Raw genomic sequence first — 21378 nt, forward strand, 5'->3', positions numbered from 1 at the left:
TAGCAGGAAATGTAAAATTCAAAGCAAGAAATGGGAAGGATAAAAACAAGAATAACAAACAATAATATTTGATATAAAAGCAATAAGGAAAATAAATGAAATAAAGATCTTTGGATTATCAATAAGAGCAACTAACCTCTAGAAATATTGAAAAACAAAAATAGGAAACTCACAAATCCACACAAATTTCCAGTATGAAGAATGACTTAGTTAACATATGGCAGGCATTGCGAACATGTGGGACAGTAAAGAAATGGTGACTACAACTCAAAGACATATTTTGGACAACTTATGTGAGTTGTGACAATAAAACACGCAATACACAGATTGCAGTCAATCCAATGCGAAGTAGCTCACTGACTTTACAACTATTGCTAGATTTGAATTCATTATTTAATCATCAGCTCCACCATCAAAAAAATGCAATGCTGGTCAGAAATTTCCATTGGTGAATTTTACAAGTATTTAGAATAAACTATCGTAGATACCACATAATTTCTTACTGGGAACAATCCTCAACTCAACGTTCTAGTTTTTCTAGAGGCTGAGAAAACACAGGCTGCAATAAGTAACTACAAAGATTGATATGAATAACCTTGGAGGGATTCTGTTTGGACCATCTCAATGGTGGCATCCTGCTTTTGGTATTACACCATAATTTTGCAAGATACTATCCTCAGAAGAAAAGTAAATGAAGACTAAAGGGGATCTATTATTTCCTACCACATTGTACAAGTTGATAATTATCCAAATTTTTTCTTGAAAAAAAAGATTAAGAGAGAGGTTGTATGTTTACATATTTGATGAGTAGGAAGAGTTTCTACGGAATCTAAAGATTGAACTGGCCAAAATTACTAACAGCATTCCCAGGTTTCATTGAGACTGGCAATCATGATTTTGTAAAGACAGAAATCTCCTCTACTCTGAAGTTCTCATTACCTGTGCTCCACTATCTGAGTATAGAACTAGATATGACAGATGGCTGAGTTTGTTCAATATACAGATGTCCAAGCAGGTACAATAACAAAGATAACATTTTTTCTTACATTCTTCTCTATCCTTTCCATCTTATCTCCTATTGCTTTGGCTCTGAATCAGATTTTCATAATTCCACATTATCCCTTGGGACCAAAGGAAAAAACACCCCCAACTTGGTCTCCACATTCTTCCCACCCTTTTTGAATGCATATGGAATGAACAGCCTTGCTTATAATAAGCAATCTTTTGGAAACATCATTTCTTCCATTTCTTCTTATACATGAGTCTATTGCATTAGTCTTTGCTGAGAAACAGAATAATCAGAAGGTGAACATAGGTAGACAGACAGAAGGACAGATACATATACATATAAATTTTTAAGTAACTATCTGACCAGATCTGTGCACTTCCAAGTATGTTAGTCTGAAGGCCCAAGGGAGACATTGGTGATGAGTGGAGTCAGTGTTGCTGACTGTCCAAAGTTATGGGTTAATACTTAAAACAGAACTAGCCAATGAGAAGCCCTGGACATTGGTTGATAGCATTGTAACTAATAGAGCCTCTGTGTGTTATTTGGCGTTGGCACAGCACTGGGACCAGGCTGGTGGGAAGAGTTATCTTAACAACTAGCTAAGATGCCTGAAGAGGTTCAGATCAACTAAGATAAACTGCAAAGGACATTATCCATCTTGTTGAGCTACCTGCAGGGTGTGCAGTGTGGTCTAGGTTTCCAGCTTTTGTGAGCTTTTAAACAAGTTTGGTTGTGCTTTTGTTGATGCTCCTGTCTTTGAGTCGTTTGTGCTCCTGTGAGTAACAACTCACACTTATCCCTGTGAGTAACTTCAGTAAGTCTCATTGATTCATCAAGTTGGGCATTGTTGGTATGTGTGCTTTTTCTGTCTTCAGTTCAGTGTCTGGGTTGAGTAGACATTTTTCCACATCTCTCCGGGTATAGGTATAGGGTTATACAATAGTTGTATGTCATATCTGAAATACCTCTGGCCACTAAAACAAAATGAAGAAGAACAAAATAAAGCGTTTTACCTCAGGTTAAGCATACATGGGTAATGTCTCAAGTTCATGATCATCTACACTTGGACTCCTGGTCAGATTAATTTCAGAATCACACCTGATTCTTCTGACTTTGCTCCCTGTTACCTGCTGTGGCTTGCTCAGTTCCCAGTGCTAGATGACCTCTGTTCCTTAGCTCCAAGGTCTTTGTAAGGACAAAGCGAAAAGGTTTTCTGGCACAAAGATAAGTTAGCAATCTGGAGACAAGGAATACCACAAATTTACAACAGCAACAAAGCTCACACAAGAGACATACCAGGCAGAAGCAGAATGGTGGCTGCCTCTGAGTGGGAAAAGAGACAGCAGTGGGCTGGGCTTCATAGGGTTTGGGGAGCATGCAAAGTGAGCTGGTGAACAGGGGGACCAGAAGTCTTGCTTGGCTTTTAACCCTGAGTCATGCAGGTAGGTATTTCAAGTCACACGTTTGGAGGCAGGTCAGGGGCAGGGTGATAATTCACTGGCCTGTTACCCAACATTAAGCATCTCTGTGTCTCCATCCTGCAGATTTTAGGGCCACTGAGCATGTAGAATGCTAGAACTATTCTGACAAAACTGCCTCTTGCCTGGCCAAATCCCTGGTTTATTCCCCTTTGTGGGTCTAAAAACCTGCCTGAAGCTGAAATGATAACTTTTCCAATACCTGACCTTGCTCTTGAAAGGCCTCACTGTGAATGCAGTGTCATCTTCCAGGCCCCACGAGTGGGCTCCTGCTGACTTCTGGCATCTATTGCTAATATTATGAGTATTAGTCTTACTGTGCTGTCAATCAGAGGTACCTAAGGCTATCTGTGGCCTCTCAACTTCCTACAACTGGAACCTTTGTTGAATATTCACCCATAGAGCCTGCCTCAGGATCAATGCATTTTTCCTGTGGGTCCAGTCTGTGCACAATTCCAGCACCAGCCCTTGGACTTCACCACACTGTTTTGCCTTCTCTCAATAACAGGAAGCTTGCCAATCCTTTTAGTCTAAGATCTGTCCTCCCAGATTCTACTGCTGATGGGAGGATGTTTAATGTAGCAACTAAAACAAAGATTTAGGGGGTCACACTGACCTGGTTGCCATGTGAATTTAAGCAGGGCGCAGAAAACCTCCTAGCCTCTGTGATCTAGTGTCACAGTGTTTCCAAAAGAGCCAAGTGATGGAACATATTCAGAGTTTAAACCGTGTCAATTGCTGAGTCACTAGTCAATGTCTATGATCAGCAGAGCTTGAACTCGAACCCTGGGAGGGGTAGGTATGCTTCTTAGTGTTTGCTAAGCAGCCATTCGGATTAGACAGAGCTCTGATTTGTACTGCTTATTGATCGCCATGGTGTAAGGGCTCACACCACAGCCAATTTTATGTTGCTAATGTAATGGTGCTGAGCACAATGCTGAGTAACACGCTCACCACAGCACAGTGTAAAACTGGGATGCAGTACACATAACCACTGGAGTTACTGGAGTTTATTTGCCCCAGTAGCTGTGTCTTTTCCAAAGCTGCTACAAAGAATCCCTGTCTCCCCACACTCAACCTGCAGCCACTTCTCTATGATCAACCATTAGACAGCTGGGTCTTTCACTCTGCTGGGTATGAGACTCAAGAAAGCATAGGTGGTCCCATCTATTAAAATGAACTGTTGCAACTGATTCTAATCTACAAAGAAGAATATGTGCCTCACCTGGGCCATCCATCATCTCATAAGGCTCATGGTGAGCATTGCCCTTTGGGAAACTTCTAGTGTAGTCTGAGTTACCTCTTATCTTGAAGCTGTATGAGCATCTGCAGACAGTCTTTACTTTTAACAAGTAAGTGGCCCCCGGACTTTCATTCCTGTTTATTAAGACCAATACTTCCAAGAACAATAGCTAGAAAAGGTGATTAAAAAAAAGAAACAACTGCTGACTGGCAGGTATTAAGAAATTTTTGAAGCAGCCAAGATTCGGGGCTGTGATGTTTCAGGCAACTTAACAAGGAGTTTCTTCAGTTACCAGTTGCCACCTTGGTCTGCAGTAAAGGAATCAGATGCCCAGGACACCCAAAAATGAAATAGAACCCAAGAAAATCAACAGCTAAGTTGAGCTGTCCATATATATTAATAGAACAAAAGTTATAATTTAAGCCAATGAGAGCATCCAGACCCTGGGGATCCAGACCCAACAGAGCACGGTGAGATGAGAGGCATACTATGTGCCTGCTTCCCTTACAAGGAGTTAGGTTATTTTTACATTGTGTAGGAAGCAGAGAAAAAAATAAGGATTACAAAAAGGTAAGCAGTCATTTTGTCTATCTGACAATAATGAAAAGACAATGTGCAGATGAGAAAAAGGCCTGAACAGGGCAGGGTACTGGTAACATGTTTTCATTTGTGTCCTCGACAGACAGACAACTAGAAGCTGGCAGAAACCCAGAGTAAATGATATTTTCAGAAATTAAACACAGGCTCAAGTTAATCTTATCTCCAAATAATGGATGTTATTAATCTCATTGTAGATGCCTACTGTATGATAATCATTGAGACTTGAGACTATCATTTGTGGCTCTTCAGTTTTTCTCCACTCAGTGTCCACCTTTCAAAAAAATATTGTTACACACACACAAACACACACACACACATGCAAGTGCGCATACATGCACACTGTACTTCTAATGCAGCAATATAAGAAACTTGATGATCATCATTTAATCACAAGCAATATACTGAACAAAAAACAAACACTCTTCTTAGAAGCAAATACATAGAGTAAATCACCCCAAATGCTTAGAGAGAAACAAGCTGATGCAGGGAATAAGAATTCACCAGAGCAAACATTAAAGGGGTTGCTGGAGATTCAGAGTGGAAAACTGAACTGAGTTACAAACTACAGGTGTCAAGCACAGGAGGGATCCCCAGGCTCTGTGACTTTTACCTCCAGGAGCTCTATCTGGTTCTTAAAATGGGTATCAGGAAGACCTCCTTTCATGTTTCTGGCAGTGACAGAGGACAAGCAGCAGTTTGAAGATAAGTCAGAGTATTTCATTCACAAACGCATGGTTTTACTATGACGAATGATTTTATTCAAGTCTGAAACATTGGAGTTTTATCAGTGCCATGTCAACTAGAAGAAAAGGAAACATGCCACTTCAGCATGCCTCTAAGATGGAATATCTGCCATTTCTTGGGAATAAAAGAATTTAATTCATAGCGAACAGGATAGGCTCACACAATGATAAAAACTGGATCATATGATATAGTATGATATAGTGTTTTCCCTACCCCAACATACCCTGCCAGATTTCTAGAGGCCTCTTTACCAAAGTACCTTTTATTGAATATATCATTCCACTCTTGCAACCAACAAAAAAGGTTATAAAGCCCAAAGCCCAGCTTTGAGACAGAGCATACACTAGAATCTGTCTCATTTAAGTCACTGATATTGGAATAATCAGGCCAGAGATTTTAAAGCACTATGACTAATATGTTGTTCTGGGTCAGTTTATATGGCTGTAATACAGACTATGGGGAGGACAGTGTTTATATCACTCTTCAGGTTACAGTCAGAGGGGGAGCCTGGAGACAGGGACAGAAGCAGAGGCCTTCAGGAACGGCACATACTGACTTTCCGAGGCCAGATCAGTTTGGTTTTGCTTACCTAACTCAGGACCACCTGTCCAGGGGTCGCAACACTCACAGTGGTCACAATCCCCCCACAGCAATCACTAATCAAGAAAATGCAGTAAGACTTAGCCACAGGCCTTTCTGGTGGAGGCATTTCCTCATTTGAGGCCCCCTCTACCTAGATCAACCTAGCATGTTTCAAGTTGATAAACAAAACCAAAACCAACCAGCAAATGTACATGTTATGATTCTCATGCAAAAGAGCAGACATCATGTAAGAACAGGGAAATAATTGAAGCAGAGATGGAGAGCTGTGTTTTTTTTTAAGATTCAAAAGGAAATAATAGAGACCCAAAACATAGTAAAGAGAAATGAATAGCATCTTAGAACACCTCATTAGTAGACTACATCTGACTGAGTAAAAATAATCTATGAGCTTGAGAAAATGTCATTGAAGATTTTCAACACTGGGAACAAGGAAGAAAAGGACAAAAAAACCTAATAGAATGAAACATATATCAACAACTGTGTGACAATTACCAATAGAGTGGTCAATGAATAATGGAACGCTAATAAATGAACAGAGTAAATACTTAAAGCAGTAACAACTGAGCACTTCTAATAGCATCAGATAGCAGATCCCAAACTCAAGGATTTCAGACAACTTCAGTCAGGACGACCCTTACCACATAAATCACATTTAGGACTATCTTATTCAAACTACACAAAACAAAAATAAAGGGAAAATGTGCCCAGCAGAGCCAACGGGAAAACAAGACTTTAACTAGAGAGGAGCAAACAGGGTTTGTGTCTTGGTTTACATTCGACGTATCCTCAGGAGCTGTGGAAGCCACAGAGGAGTGGAATATTTCAAATGATGAGAAGAAAAAATAATAAAAGGAAAACAACCTAGACTTCTGTATACAACAAAATCACCTTCCAATGGTGAAGGAGAAATAAAAACATTCGCAAACAACCAAAAATTGAGGTGATTTATTACCAGTAGACCCTCCAAAAGACATACCAAAAGAAGTTTACAGAGACAGTGAAAATAACATAGGTCAGAAAATCATATCTGATAAACAAGGGAAGATCATGAAAGAAATAAGTAGAGGTAAATGTAAACTTATTTCATTATTACTGGTTAAGCTTAAAGATAATAATTTGTATGAAATAATACTAGCAACAATAATTATCCCTTATATATTAATGATGATGCAGAGAATAAGAAAGAGAAATTATAAAAACTTGTTGTGACCTGTGAAGCTGTAACATGGTTTGATGTTGTCTTGAGGTGAACTTGGATTAGTTGTAAATATATATCACAAACTCCTGGAAAACTACTAATCAGTAGAATAAAAATATAAATGATAGCTAATAATGGTTGGAAACTAAATACATAAAAATACTCAATTAAAAAGCACAAAAGGTAAAAAGTAAAAAAAAGAAAGAGTAATACAATAAACAGTCCAACCACAGCAATAATTTGTTACAAACATTAATGATCTAAATATATAGTTATAGGGCATGTTTTCAGAGTATGTAAGAAAGCAAGACATAATTAAATACTTTCTAGAAGTATCTCATATTAAATTTAAAGCATCTGTAAATTAAAAGTAGAAGAATGGTGAAAGACATACCATGTTAATTCCAGTCCAAAGAATGAAGCTATTATATTAATTTTAGAGCACACATCAGAGAAAAAATATGGGGAATGAAGGTCGTTTTACAATGATAAACCAATTGGTTACAAAACTCAGAACAGCCCTTATCACCTGTGCATCTAACAACAGAACATCAGAGTATGCGAAAGGGAAACTAGGAGAACTTCAGAGCGGAATAGATTAACTCACAAATCTACCTGGAGACTCCAGCACTCCTCTAATGGAAATGTGCAGAAGCAACAGGCTGCATATCAGTAAAGACATGGCTAAAAATCAGTAGCCCCATGAGTCTGCAACAGAAAATTCACATAAATAAACTGCATCCAACAAGAACAAAATGAAGACTGACCTCAAGCTCTAACAGAGAACCATCATGATAGCCCATGTTCTGGGTGCATTAAAGAGGAAAGATTTAAGAAGTGGAAGCCATCCCGTGCTCACTCCAAAAGCACAGTGTAACGGAACCAGAAATCAATAGAAGAAAGAGGGATGGAAAAGTCCCAAATGCTTGAAGACTGAACAGAACATTTCAAAAGAATACATGAGTCAATGAAGAAGTCTCAAGAGGAAGTTGGAAGTGTTTTAAAATAAATGAAAATGTTTCTCCTAAACATCAGGGTGCAGAGAAAAACAGGCTTCTAGAGAATTGTGCAGGATTGGAGGTACACATGAGAAACAAAGGAAGGTTAAAAAATGAGCAATCTATGCATCTAACCTAGGACATTGGTAAAAAGAAGTGCAACTGGAAACAACTGTAAGAAGAAAGCAAATAAAAATTAAAGCAGAAATCAATGAGGTTGAAGATGGGAAGTCAATAGAGAAAATCACCAAAAACAAAAGCCCGCTCTTTAAAAAGGAAAATAATTGAAAAACTGTTAGTAGGTTGAAAAGAAAAATAAGGAAAGAATCTATTTTCAATAAAATAAAAAATTAAAAAGAATACAAGGAATTCTATGTGCATAATTTTGATAATCTACATAAAATAGATTACATTTCTCACTAACCTTCCAAAATTCACACAAAATCTAAATAAAACTAATAATATGAAAAATAAGACAATAATTTATCAGCCTCTGTCCAAATATAAAGACTTAAATGTACTCATCAGTGGATACTGCCAAATACTTGAGGAAATAATTATTTCAATTCTCTGTAATATCTTCCATAAGATTAAGTTATGGGAAATGCTTTCCAGTTCCTTCTAATGAAGCCAGCAGGACCATATTCATTGATATTACAAGAAACTAATTATATCAGTCAAGATGTGACATATACAATCTGAATTCAGCCTCATAAAAAATGACCTTCTTACCAAATGTTACTTACCTTAGGTAGGAAAGGCACATTCCATCATTTCATTTTCACATGTAGTTCATTACTGATATAATTCAGTCTGTCATTAATTTGGAGTTTTATAAAAATATGTGGTCATAACAACAGATGCAGAAAAGGCATTTGAGGAAATCCATCATCTATACATATTTAGAACTCACAGTACAGTAGGGGTAGAAGGGAACTTTATTATATATACTACATGGTGAGATATCAAAAGCTCTCTCTTAACCATGAAAGAAAGGATGTTCTCTCTCATCACTCTTCTTCAACATTGTTAAAGTCTACTCAATACATCAAGAAAAGTAAATAATATTGCTCCTAGATTTCTTTTGTTGCTGGGACCAAACACAGCCCAAGACTCAACATGAGAAGGAAAATGTTTGTTTGGCTTAGAGCTCATCATTGAAGGAAGTCAGGGTAGGAACCTTGAAGCAAGAACTGCACAGAAACTGTGGAGGTGCTGATTACTGGCTTGCTGTCCAAGTCTTTCTCTCTGTGTGTGTGTGTGTGTGTGTGTGTGTGTGTGTGTGTGTGTGTGTGTGTATAACCCAGGGCCACCGACTTAGGGGTAGCATCAATTAGAGTGGGACTCCCACATTAATCATAAATTAAGAAAATGCTCCCACAGACTTGCTTACAGGTCAGTTTGATGGAGGTAGTTACTCAGCTGAATTTCCCTTTCCCAGATAAGTGTAGCTTCTCAAATAGACAAAACTAAACTAAACAAAGACTAGCCAGCACAGATTCCAATCACACTTGTATCAGTCTCTTTTATGTGGTCTTCACCCTGCCACCCAGGTTTACCTCAAACCCATGCTCCTCCTGCCTGTCCCAGATTCTCAAAGACTTGAGTTACATACTGAGGCTCCAAATGATGCTGTAACGATAAGCGACACACTTACTGAAAGTAAAACTAAGTATTTATTGTAGAAATTACTCACAAGATACCAAACAAGTAACCCAGATGAGCCAAGTAGTTTTCCGCTGCTGAACTGGAAGCCGAACTCCGGGAAAAGAGACCAAGACTTCCTGTGTGCTGTCTTTTATGCCTTCCCCTGTAACGCCCCCAGCCATGCCCAAAAGTGGGCGTGGCTAGTGACGTAGTTCACCGCCTATGTACGTATACATCTTTAGTCATGCCTAAAGTGGGTGTGGTTAGTGGTGTGGTAAACTGCCCTTTTATTACCTCATCTGTATGTGCCTCTAGTAAGTCACATGGTTAATGGCGGCATACAGGCTTTCTCCTACAACATACATGTTCCATAATGTCTGTCTGGAAAGGATGCTTAAATTTAATTAGACATTAAAAACACAAATTTGAAATTTAGGAAAAGAAACACTTAGGACACCTCATCAAAGAAGATATGCAAGTACCATAGGGAGGGCCTAGTTCAGTCTCCCTGAGTCTCCACAGCTGTGGGTCTAGAGTTCATGAGTTTCCACAAGTTTGGTTCAGCTGTCTCTGTAGATTTCTCCATGATGGCCTTTACCTCTCTTGCTCATGTATTCCCTCACCCTTCTCTTTGACTGGATTCCCAGAGCTCAGTCTGGTGCTTGGCAGTGGAACTCTGCATCTGGTTCCATCACTTACTGTATGAAGGCTCTATGATGACAGTTAGGGTATTCACCAATCTGATTACAGGGGAAGGCCAGATTCAACACCCTCTCCACCATTGCTAGGAGTCTTATCTGGGGTCATCCTTGTAGATTCTCAGGAATTTCCCTAGCACCAGGTTTCTGGGAGACAGTTGTAAAGCTTAGACAATCTGACGGGTCCCTGGCAACAGGACCAGGATCTATCCATGGTGCATGAGCTAGCTTGTTGGAGCCTATTCCCTATGGTGAGATGCTATGCTCAGCTTTAATGATGAAGGGCGGGGGGGGGCTTTTGTCCTGCCTCAGCTTAATGTGCCAGACTCCCCATGGGAGCCCCAACCTGTTGAGAGGAGTGGATGGGGGCTGGGCTGGGAGGAAGGTGAGGGCAGCAGGAGGAGGGATAGGTTGAAGTCTAAAATAAAATTTAAAGAGTGGATCGATTTTTTAAACTAGAAGAAAAAATGTATATGCCAAGACAGTCTACGTTACATTCCTTTAAAGGACTACAAACAGAAACCACATGAAATAGCACTACATAGCTTTTTAAAATGCCCCAAATCTCAAGCAGTATTAGCAGCAAACTAAAAACAACAAGAATTCTCATTAACTGATAGTAGGTAAGGACACTTTGTAATATATAATGTGGCTACCTGTTACAAGCTAAAAGCTATTTTACCTGGTGATACCACATTTATACGTTTTCATGCTTACAAGGATTGAAAAGTTACTGTCCATTAAAAACAGTATATGGATATTTATAGTAGTTTTGTTTATAATTACCAAGATTTAGAAGAACCAAGATGTTCTCCTGGTTTTAAATAAATAAAGGACCTGTAGCATTATCCTGGTTTTGTTTTGTCAATCTGACACAAGCTAGAATTACCTAGGAAGAGGAACCCCAGTTTTAAAAAAAATGCCTGTCTGATTGCCTGTAGGACATCTACATATCTACAGTCTGTAGGACATTTTATTGATTAATTATTGAAGTGGGAGACCCCAGCTCCACAGGAGGGCTCTGTGGACAGTGCCAGTCCTGAGCAAGTGGTCCTGAGCAGCATAAAAAAGCAGGTTTAGCAAATCATGAAGAGCAAGCCAGCATTTTTCCATGTCCCCAACATCAGTTCCTACCCCAACTTCCCTTCATAATAGACTACAACTATAAGCAGAAATAAACTCTTTCCCCACCAAGTTGCATTCAGTAATGGTTTTCATCACAGCAATAGAAAGAAATCATAACTGGCACATTAAACAATGGAATAAACATTTAATGATAAAAATAAATGAAGACCCAAACTGTGATAAGACATGGAAGAATCTTAAATGTAATTTCCTAAGTGAAACAACCAATCTGAAAAAGCAACTATTTGAGTCCTTATATGTTAAAATGTTAAGAATATAAAAATAAAATAGTGAAGAGTAAAAGGGTAAGTATAGCCAGGGCTTGGGATCAGGATGAATGTGAAAATATGAGTACATCATGTGAGGATTTCACAACATTGAAACTATATGATATTATAATGGTGGACGTATGAAGTTATGGTTTGGATATGTCTCTTGGAAAACTTAAGCATTAAGTTTAAAACCTGAGATGGAAAAGATGGCTCAGCAATTAAGATCACTTTCTCCTCTTGTAGAGGACCCAGTTTTTTTCTCAGACTCCTAATCAGGTGCCTAACAGGAACCTGTAAGTCCAGTTCCATGGTATCTAATGCCTTCTTCTGTCCTCCCTGGGCTCCTGCACATACCTAGTGAATATTATCTCATGCAGGCGTACACATAAAAATAACTAAACCCTGTATTAAAACGGAATAGCTAGTGTGAAGATACTCAGAGGTTAGGGCTTCAAGAAGTGATTAGATCAGAAGCATTCCTTCTGTTCCCAAGTGGAACTGAGACCCTTACAAAATGAGCTTCTCACAGTGTACAGCTCATTTGCAAATGCAACAATAAGAAGTCATCTTGGAATCTTTAATTGTACAGCTGAGTCCACAATGATCGCTGATGCTGGAATTCAAGACTCCATAAATGTGAGAAATACATTTCTGTTACTTGTCAATTCTGAGTCACCAGCATTTGACTCAGAAAATGTAAAACTCAAGCATGAAAACAGAAAAGAAAACTAAAGTAACTACATGCTAGCAAGAGGGAAAAGCAGATCCATTAAGGCAAAGTTAAATCTATGACTCTACTCATCTAAATAAACCAAAAACAGAAAATGTGGAAAAAGCAATCATGAAAGAAAAAAGACAGGCCAATACACACACACACAAACACACACACACACACACATATGGAGAGAGAGAGAGAGAGAGATCCCCCAAAAATAATCTTAGTAAGCCTGGGATAGCGGCTCACACCTTTAGCCCAAGCACTCAGAAGGCAGAGGCAGGTGAATCTCTTTGAGTTCAAGGCCATTCAGCCTGGTCTATCTGTTCTATACATAGAGTTCAAAGACAACCGACAACCAGAGCTTTATAGTGAAACCTTGTCTCAAACAAGCAAACAAAAATCACAGTAAATGAAAGCTACCATTAGATTCCCTGCACACCCTTCATGACTTGCAAATAAAATGTATGATGGAAGATGCTGGAGAGACTGAGGGACAACTGCGGCTATCTGACACTGAAGTCAAAGCCTGGAAATCAACTCAGTGGCCTCTGCTAACATATGCTGACCGGTGACACAGTGGCCCAACAGGAAGGCACACATAAATCCACCCAATGCAAGTATAAAAGTTGGTCCTTTAGCAATAATCCCAAACAAAAACAGATCAAAAGCCTGCTGATGTTAGAATTCATGAATTATGGCACATTTATGCGATGAAATGCCCCACAGAAATGAAAAAGAACTTTATAAAGAAGTGTTGGTAAATCTCTCAAGTCAATGTTGAATTTTAAAAGAAATTGAAAGTACAACAGATTCTGCCTCTATCTATAGTCTAAAAATCTTACAGTAGCACAACTTTGGCGTTCTGAGGTGTCACCTAGAGACGGACACAGGAAGGCCTTGGGAGGTCTGCTCATATGTTATTCTTATTTTGATTGAGGGCATCACAAGAGAACTCACCCTGTTAAAATTAATTGAGATGTGTGGTTTTGATTTGTGTGCTTTTCTGCATATACTTTAGATTTCTTTTGTCATATTTTAAAGTCATAGCGTTAGAACCGGGCACTTTGTGACCATATTTCCTATACTGAGAAGGGTCGCTGTGGGTTGAGCACTAGATCTAAGCCAAGAATTAATAGCAGCAGGAGGTGCTTTGTTCCAAGCTTTCCCCATGCATCCTTTAAGACAGAATCCCTGGCTCCATTTTACAGATTTCATAGATGTGCAAACTGATTCTCAGAGAGGTTAATGGGCCTGTCTGTGGTGATGTAGCTAGAAAATTGCAGAACCTGGTTTTAAAAACACACCCAATTTCAAAACATCATGTGTTGTTGAGCTCCATGCCTCCCCATTCTTCTGGGCAACATACTAAGGAACAGTCTCACAAATTACAGTTCCATGAAAATATCATCACATATACACAAATATGAAAAGGCAGATGTGTGCTTTCTCCTTGAATGCCACATATTCTGCTCTTACTTCCTTCTTGCCTCAAGTTTACAATTATTGGGAGCCACGTCTGAGGAACTGGCTCTGTGCTTTTCCGTACTATGTCGAATTCAACACAAAGGCGTTCAGGACAGAAAGTGCTCAGGATTTATCTAGGTTAACAGACTCTTTGAGTAACCTTGAGCAGACCACCCAATTACTCTACATTTCGGTTTCTGTGTTTGTTTGTTTGTTTGTTTGTTTTTAAGGTATTTCTTAATGTGCCAGGGGAAGAGTGATTTAATTCTAGAAAATGATTGGCATCTAGTCCATGTGAATTGGCTTTCTTTCTTTCCGTCTTTCTTTTTTTCTTTCTTGCTTGCTTCCTCCCTCCCTCCCATCCTTTCTTTCATTTCTCCCTTCTTTCCTTTCTTTTCTTCCGTTCTTTCTACCCTATTATATTAAATTGTTTCAGCAGACATGTTGGTAGAAGCCATCAAGTTTAGCCCTAGGGAGGCTGAGGCAGAAGGCTCATGGGTTTGAGGCCAGTCTGGGTCATATAATGAGTTCATGGCAGGTTGAGTCTGTGTAGGGAAACTCAGTTTTCACTCCTTTCATTCCTCCCTCTCTTTCCTTAGGTAGACACTTCATCCCTTCTGCATTGCTTTCAGGTAGTTGGTCATCATGAACTGTCCCAACAGATTCTCTTGCATACTGTTCTTGGGCTTTACAAGAGAATAGAAGACAAAGACATGAGACCAATGTAGACAGAGTACTGTGCCTACAGTTTGGCCTGTGTGTTACCCTTGGAGGCTAATTCTTATAGGAGGACTCAGCTCTGGCCAGTAGCCTTCCCACAGTGACAAGACCTCCAGGTTTTTACGTGGTAAAGCTCAAGACTTAGGCTTGCCCTTTTATACTCCTTATAATTTTTATTTGCCCATGATCATCTTTCTGAATTTTCTGAATATTTCTCCAAATCCCTCAGTGTCAATGTGCCATCTCTTTGTTTTCAATCCAGAATTAGTACCTATAGTGCATTCCAAGTACAGGTTTCTCTGTCATTTTCTCCTAGGGAAAAGAAGCACCATCAATGGTAGGTAAGTAACTGCACTGAGCCCGATGATAAGTTTCTGAATAAGAAAGTTGAAACCATTAAGGTTTGAATGCCTCAAGTTCAAAAATAAGCTGAAATACAAACACAAGGAGGAGAAAAAGTGCAAAATAAACCTAGTATACATAGTCTCTGTAGCTCCCAACAAGTGCCTTTATTTTTCCCACAAAACACAAAAAGGATGGTTTCCAGGCCAGATGTAAAGGGTTGTCACCTAAGGTAGCTCCTTGATGTCTACTGTGCGGAGTATATCGCTTTTTGGTAGCTAAGTATCTATCTTGTCTCGACGGAGCAAGCAGGGCAGCAAGGCTCGCGCAACGGCCAAGACTCGCTCCTCTTGCGCTGACCTGCAGTTTCCTGTGGGTTGCGTGCACCATCTCCTCCTTTAGGGCAACTATGCAGAGCGGGTGGACGCATGCGCCCCTGTGTACCTGGCCGCAGTGTTGGAGTACCTGACAGCTGAGATCTTGGAGCTGGCTGACAACATGGCCCCCGACAACAAGAAGACATGCATCATCTTGCCGTTTGCCATCCTCAACGATGAGGAGTTCAACAAGGTGCTGGGCCGTGTAACCATCACACAGGGTGGCGACCTGCCCAACATCCAGGCAGTCCTGTTGCCCAAGAAGACCGAGAGCCACCACAAGGCCAAGGGCAAGTGAGACCCATTTCACAAAGTATTGTTTCCTTTTCAGCAGGCGTCAGACTATGACTCTTACCCCTCAGACCTCACCCCAGAAGCCTCCATCAAGGCTTTTGTCCACTTCAGAGATTCTGCCTCCCAACCCCAGCAAAATTCAAACTAGCTTCTTGGCAGTGTCCCACCACAAGCATGTTGGGAAGTTGAGAGGCCATAGATTGATCTTCTCCTAGTCAAATTATCTGCCCCTAGCAAAGTTGGACTTCAGGCTACTAGTCATTCGCTATCTGTGAACACTCACTCAAGTGTAAGCAGGTCTCTGGCCAGGGAAGAAGGTGCTGGCTGACACAGTGAGATCCCAGCAAAGCAAGGATGGGGCACAAAACTAGTACCCCAACCCAGGGACGTGAACGGAAAGACTACCTCCCTCTGTCCCAACAGAAATTTCTAACTTCTGCACAAGCTGGAAGCAAGTGCAGTGTATGGGAATGTACAGATGAAATTGTTGGTCAAGCTCCAAGACTAACACCTTACATCCAAAGACAGGTGCTCTGGGTGTGCAAATCACTACAGGAGCACTCAGTATGATGGTCTATTTATAATGGTGTCTTACAAGAACCTCACAAGAGCTCATGGCTCCAGAAACATCCAATAGCAGAGAAGAAAACAGTGGGGAACAAGCCAGGACAAGCTAACTGTCAAACACTGTCTTTCTGGTCCCAGTCTACCTACTCTAATAACCCTTCATGGGGGTTCACTAGACTCCAACCTGATGCAGTAAAAAAAAGTTTACTTTGCGTCCTGGAAACTCACATAAGTGAGGCTCCACTTGTCCGAGTCAACACTGTCATTTGGGATCTGTGTGGCTTCCACAAAATGTTGAGCTGTAACAGTACAAAAGCTTATTGACTGGAGAAACTGCATTTTAGCAGTTATGGTTCTCAGAAAGGCTTGTAAATTCAGTCCCATCACCAATCAGAAAATCATACAGCTGTAAAGTCCAGAGCAAAATGTAAAACCAGGTCACACATTGATATGCAGTACGTCTTCATCCAAGGGGCGTGGATGCATTTTCCTGTTCCTCTTGCTTGGGATTCTGGCCAAGGAAAACAGAAAGTACCCATGTGTTCCAGGCTCTGTGCTGACACTTGCATATGTAAAGGAGCTTGGCATCTCCGTTGTTCTTCAGCTCCTTTCAAACTTCATGTGCTGAGATCTTAACTCCCCCTGCTATTAGGAGGCAGGACTTCAGATGCAATGAGGTCATAAATGGGATTTTGCTTCTACAAAATAGATCCGCAGAGGGCTGCCATGCTGTAAGAAAGCATCCACCATGAGCCGGGAAATGAACATTCACCAGAAACTCAAGAACTATGTGAAATACATTTCTGATGTCAGAAGCCATCTAGTCTTTGGCCTCTTGTTATAGCCTCCAACTTCACTAATACACTATGTAAGCAAGTCAGAAAAACGTCCCTGAACCTCATTTTTTTCTCACTGGTAACTTTATATGATGGTAGTAAAATCCAGTGAGATGAAATGGAATGTTGTGGTGAAGATTAAGCATTCAATGGGGTCTACTGATTTTTGTGGTTCCTAACAGTAGAATAAAAACAAAGGGATTATTAGCATTAGTGTGTGAGTAAAACAGTGAGATTCAAGGTAAGATAGGATATGCTCTGGATGTCACTTTAAGTTACAGAAGTAGGATTCTAGACTTTATTACCTTACATTTTTTCATTTTTTAAAACTTAAGACCCCGAAATATGGGCTTCTTTGGGACATTTTAATACACACATTTCACTGTAATTTTCTCATCTTCCCCTATCTCTGTGTCTCATCTTGATCTTTGTTGCAGGATCAGGCAACAGCACCTCCCCTGGCTGGTTCCCAACAGTAGAATCTGTCCTCCTTAGTCAATGATCCAAAGGCTCTATCTGTGTTACATTTCCCACACTCCTCTCATACTTGTGGCAACCAATTTGTTCTTCACTAGAGATGAACAACAAAATGGAATTATATCTGATACAGGGGGGAAAGATGCAGGGACTTGCCTAACATCCAACACTTAAGGACAGGAGATTAGAGCTTTAATAGAAGTTTAAGAATTCACTGAGAGATTTGGAACCCCATTCTGGAAAAAAAAAGTGTGCTCAACATGTCCACAGACAAATTTCTTGAGGATTCTTGGCACCTCTAAGTTCTTTGTGGGGACTTCATGGAGAATTCCTGACACATATGAGAGAATTTCAATCTCTCTGGAGAACCCTAGGATTTCCCTTGAACTAACGCATGACTTAGCCACTGGAGGACAGGATGCTCCTTGAGGAGAAAATATCAGGAGATGCTTGGAGGACCTGCTCGTCTTCTGGGTAAACTTGGAAGACTCCAATGCCATTTCTAGCTGAGGCAGCTTCGGGGGACAAATACCTGACTCAACCATACTCTGAAGACAGAAATGAAGATTTTAGTAGATACTAGCCATTATATGACACAAGGCCATACATGCTATAATAGTCAGATTTATGTTGCTAAAACAAAATACCTAGGCAAAACAAAGTAAAGAAGAATGGGTTCATCCTTTCAGAGATTTCATTCTATTATGGCAAAGAAAAAGAGGCATGTCAGAGCAGTTCATGTCACATCAAGGAGAGAGACAGACACAAATAAAGACAGAAAGAAACAAAGAGAGAGAAAAGATGTAGACTTCCTCCTTCTTCTTGTACTTTAAAAACAAAGTACAAAGAACCCCAGCTTCTGAGATGGTGCCACACACATCCAGAGTGTGTCTTCCTTTGTTAGTTAATTCTATTGGGAATGTTCTCACAGATACACCCAGAGCAGTACTTAATTGATCTCTGGGCTGCTTCTCAGTCCCATCAGGTTAACAGGGTTACCAACACAAATCTACCCCCTACCATCATGACAAACAAACACATCTCTTTAAAATATAGCATTCTACACCTGCTCCCCAAATACTAATGTCTGTTTCATGATGCAACATTCCCCAAATTGTGACCCAGTCACTGTCATCTTCACAGTTCCAGCATTGTTCAACACCCCAGTCCAAGTTTTCTCTGAGAACACAAAGTCATATCCACTAGCTCCTATTTAGTCAGAAATAAATCACATATTATCATGATCCTATGTCATAACTCACACATTCTCATTCCAAAGAGAGCACACTACAGTTTGTCCATGAGAGTATTTCCAAAGGGGACTAGCTAAGGGGAAAGATGTACTAAGAATATTGGTGGCATCAGTCCATAGGTTGGGAGCCTGTGTTAAAGGGAGAGTAGCCATAAGTATAGGTACTCTGAACAGAAAGTACGGGTGGGACAAAAGCAAGACGAAAGCCCAGCAGGGAAAGCCCTGGCTCTATGATGTGGCATGAGAACCAGCCTCCAAAGCTCTATGGCCATGCAGTTTGCAAACTACATGGCTTCTCTCTTGTCCTGTAGCTTTCCTTATGAAGCAGATGTCCCCTGCTTCTTCCAGCTCTAATGCCCAATGTTACCACCTTGACCTCAATCTTGCATGTTCACACGGCCCTCTCCAGGGCTGCCTGCAGGAATCCTGACTCCTTGCTTGCCCTCCAGATAGCCTACATGACCTTGAAACTCTTGAATACTGCGCACACACACACAAAATTAGCATCAAATAGATGACATTCATGTTTGCCAATAACTAGGCTGAACAGTAATTAGATCCCCTTGGGTCACAGCTATAGTAACTTCTAAGTGTTTGCTGAACAATGAGAAATATTTTTTTGCTAGATGACCCTGTGCATGCAGGGTTTCCAGAGTTCTCTTTCTGAAACAAATTCACATGCCAAATAAGTTAAAGCCTCTACACCATTGAGCTTAAAATGTGTGGGTTCCACTCAATTCCTGAGATGCCCTTGGGCATCATTCATACTGTTCCAGAGCAAAGTAGTTGTTTTCTATTTAATGGCCTTCAGTAGACACACTTTCCTTGGCTCCAACTTTATATGCTCTTCTTTCCTAAAGAAACCACATTTTACTTATTTACTGCATATGTGTGTTTGTATGTATACCATGGAAAACTTGTAGAGGTCAGAGGACAACTTGTAAGAATTCTCTTTTTCCACCACCTGAGTTCTGGGAATCAAACTCAGGTATCAGACTTGGCTACCAACTGAACCATCTCGCTGGTTCTCAGTCTCTTCCTCTGCTTTCTACACCGTGACTATCACTGTGGGCCTGGCTAAAAATAGCTAACAACAATTATCATGTGGCAGCCTGGATACTGGGATGCCTTGAAATCCCTTCCATCATATAAATTAGTTCATCAGTTTTAAGAGTAGTCTTTAGCAAGGTCTTGTAACAAAGACAAGATGCAGAGCATTTCTTACCAGCATTCAACATGAATAATCTCTTGTCTGAATCACAACAGTCTTCAGTGGCATAGAGAATTTCAGGAACACATTGTTTACTGTTGGCAGCCATATTGACATTCTGGTCCTTGGAAGTCCCACCACAGTCACTATGCTACTCTCCCAAAATTCTAGGAATTATCTGGCCTGAATGTCTAAGTGGCTCAATGCCTGCCCCTCCAGGTGCCAAACTAGTTCCCGAGGTTTCTGAATTACATGATCAGATTTCATCACACCAATGATCCTACTTCATAAGTACCAATTTTATGTGTTAGACATCTCATTGCTGGGACAAAATGCTTAGTAAGACAACTTAAAAGGAGGAAATTTCTCTGGGCTCCCAGTTTCAATCCATCATAGCAGGGAGCATGGGCTGGAGCACAGCAGCATCCATTAAGATGGCTAAGGACAGAGGAAGAGACTGATTACAGTGCAAGTTACCTTCTTTTTCTTCATGTTTTAAACACTGTCCCCCAATCCATGCACAGCACCACAGACATCCAGAGCATATCTTCTTCCTTAGTTGATGTCCTTTTGAAACACCTTATGAGCGTATATGGAAGTATGCTCTTCTTATCTTGTATGTCCTGCTCAGTTTAGCCAAGTTGATAATTAAGATTAGCCATCATGTCATCACTTTATCTATATACTTGTCTACCTAAGACAAAGTAGTACATATAGCGGCTAAGGGTACCCATTGGCACCCATGACACTATACTTTGGGTCAGAGAAGACCAACCTGGGTCTAGCAGATGAGTGTTTCTGCATCCAGCAGATGCAAGCACTGCAGCATCAGTAGAAGAGTAAGTGTATATTTTCCTACATATAACTCCTAGGAAACAATATCTACCTTTAATCACTGATCTAAAAAGAGGAGAATTTTCATGTAGGAGGTACAGTAAAGTTCCTGGAAATAGATAGATATATAATCAATAAAACTGTTACTGATATGAATATGATTTCTAGATCTTATATAAAAACAAGAAGTCTAAAAGAATGCTTGGGATTTTTTGCCTATTTCAGAGACTCTGGTAAATTATCAGGATTCTTAAATTATTGAATTTTAAAGTCACATTTATTTATTTATTAGCTTGTTTAGTGATTACTGCGGAGGTCAGAGGACTCCCTGTGAGATTGGTCCTTTGCTTCACTTTGTGACGCTGGTGACTGAACTCCAGTCTTTAGATTTGGCAGCAAATTCTTTCACTCTCTGAGCCATCTCACCAGTCTGAAAAAAATCAAGATTTTGGAGTAAGAAAGTAAGGAATTAGTGACGAAAATGTTGGTTGTGTGCCCTAAGACACCCGGCAGGAAAGAAGCCACTTTCCCAGAGGTAAGCCTGTTCCTTAGCAGTTGATTGCACGGCTCTGCTTGGCTGGGTGTTATATTGAAGCTGTGCACTGGGCAGAAATGCCCTCCAGCATCTTTCTTCCCCTGGACCCTGTTTCCCAGCTCTGCAGCACTCGAGTG

The 21378-nt window shown here is 40.3% G+C and overlaps 1 pseudogene; it reads left to right on the top strand.

The window, feature by feature from the left end:
• The first annotated feature begins 235 nt into the window (after positions 1–235).
• On the top strand, positions 236–15534 carry LOC101839585 (annotated as a pseudogene).
• The last annotated feature ends 5844 nt before the right edge of the window (positions 15535–21378 follow it).

This window comes from Mesocricetus auratus, unplaced genomic scaffold, assembly GCF_017639785.1.
Source record: "Mesocricetus auratus isolate SY011 unplaced genomic scaffold, BCM_Maur_2.0 Super-Scaffold_100006, whole genome shotgun sequence".
NCBI lineage: Eukaryota > Metazoa > Chordata > Mammalia > Rodentia > Cricetidae > Mesocricetus > Mesocricetus auratus.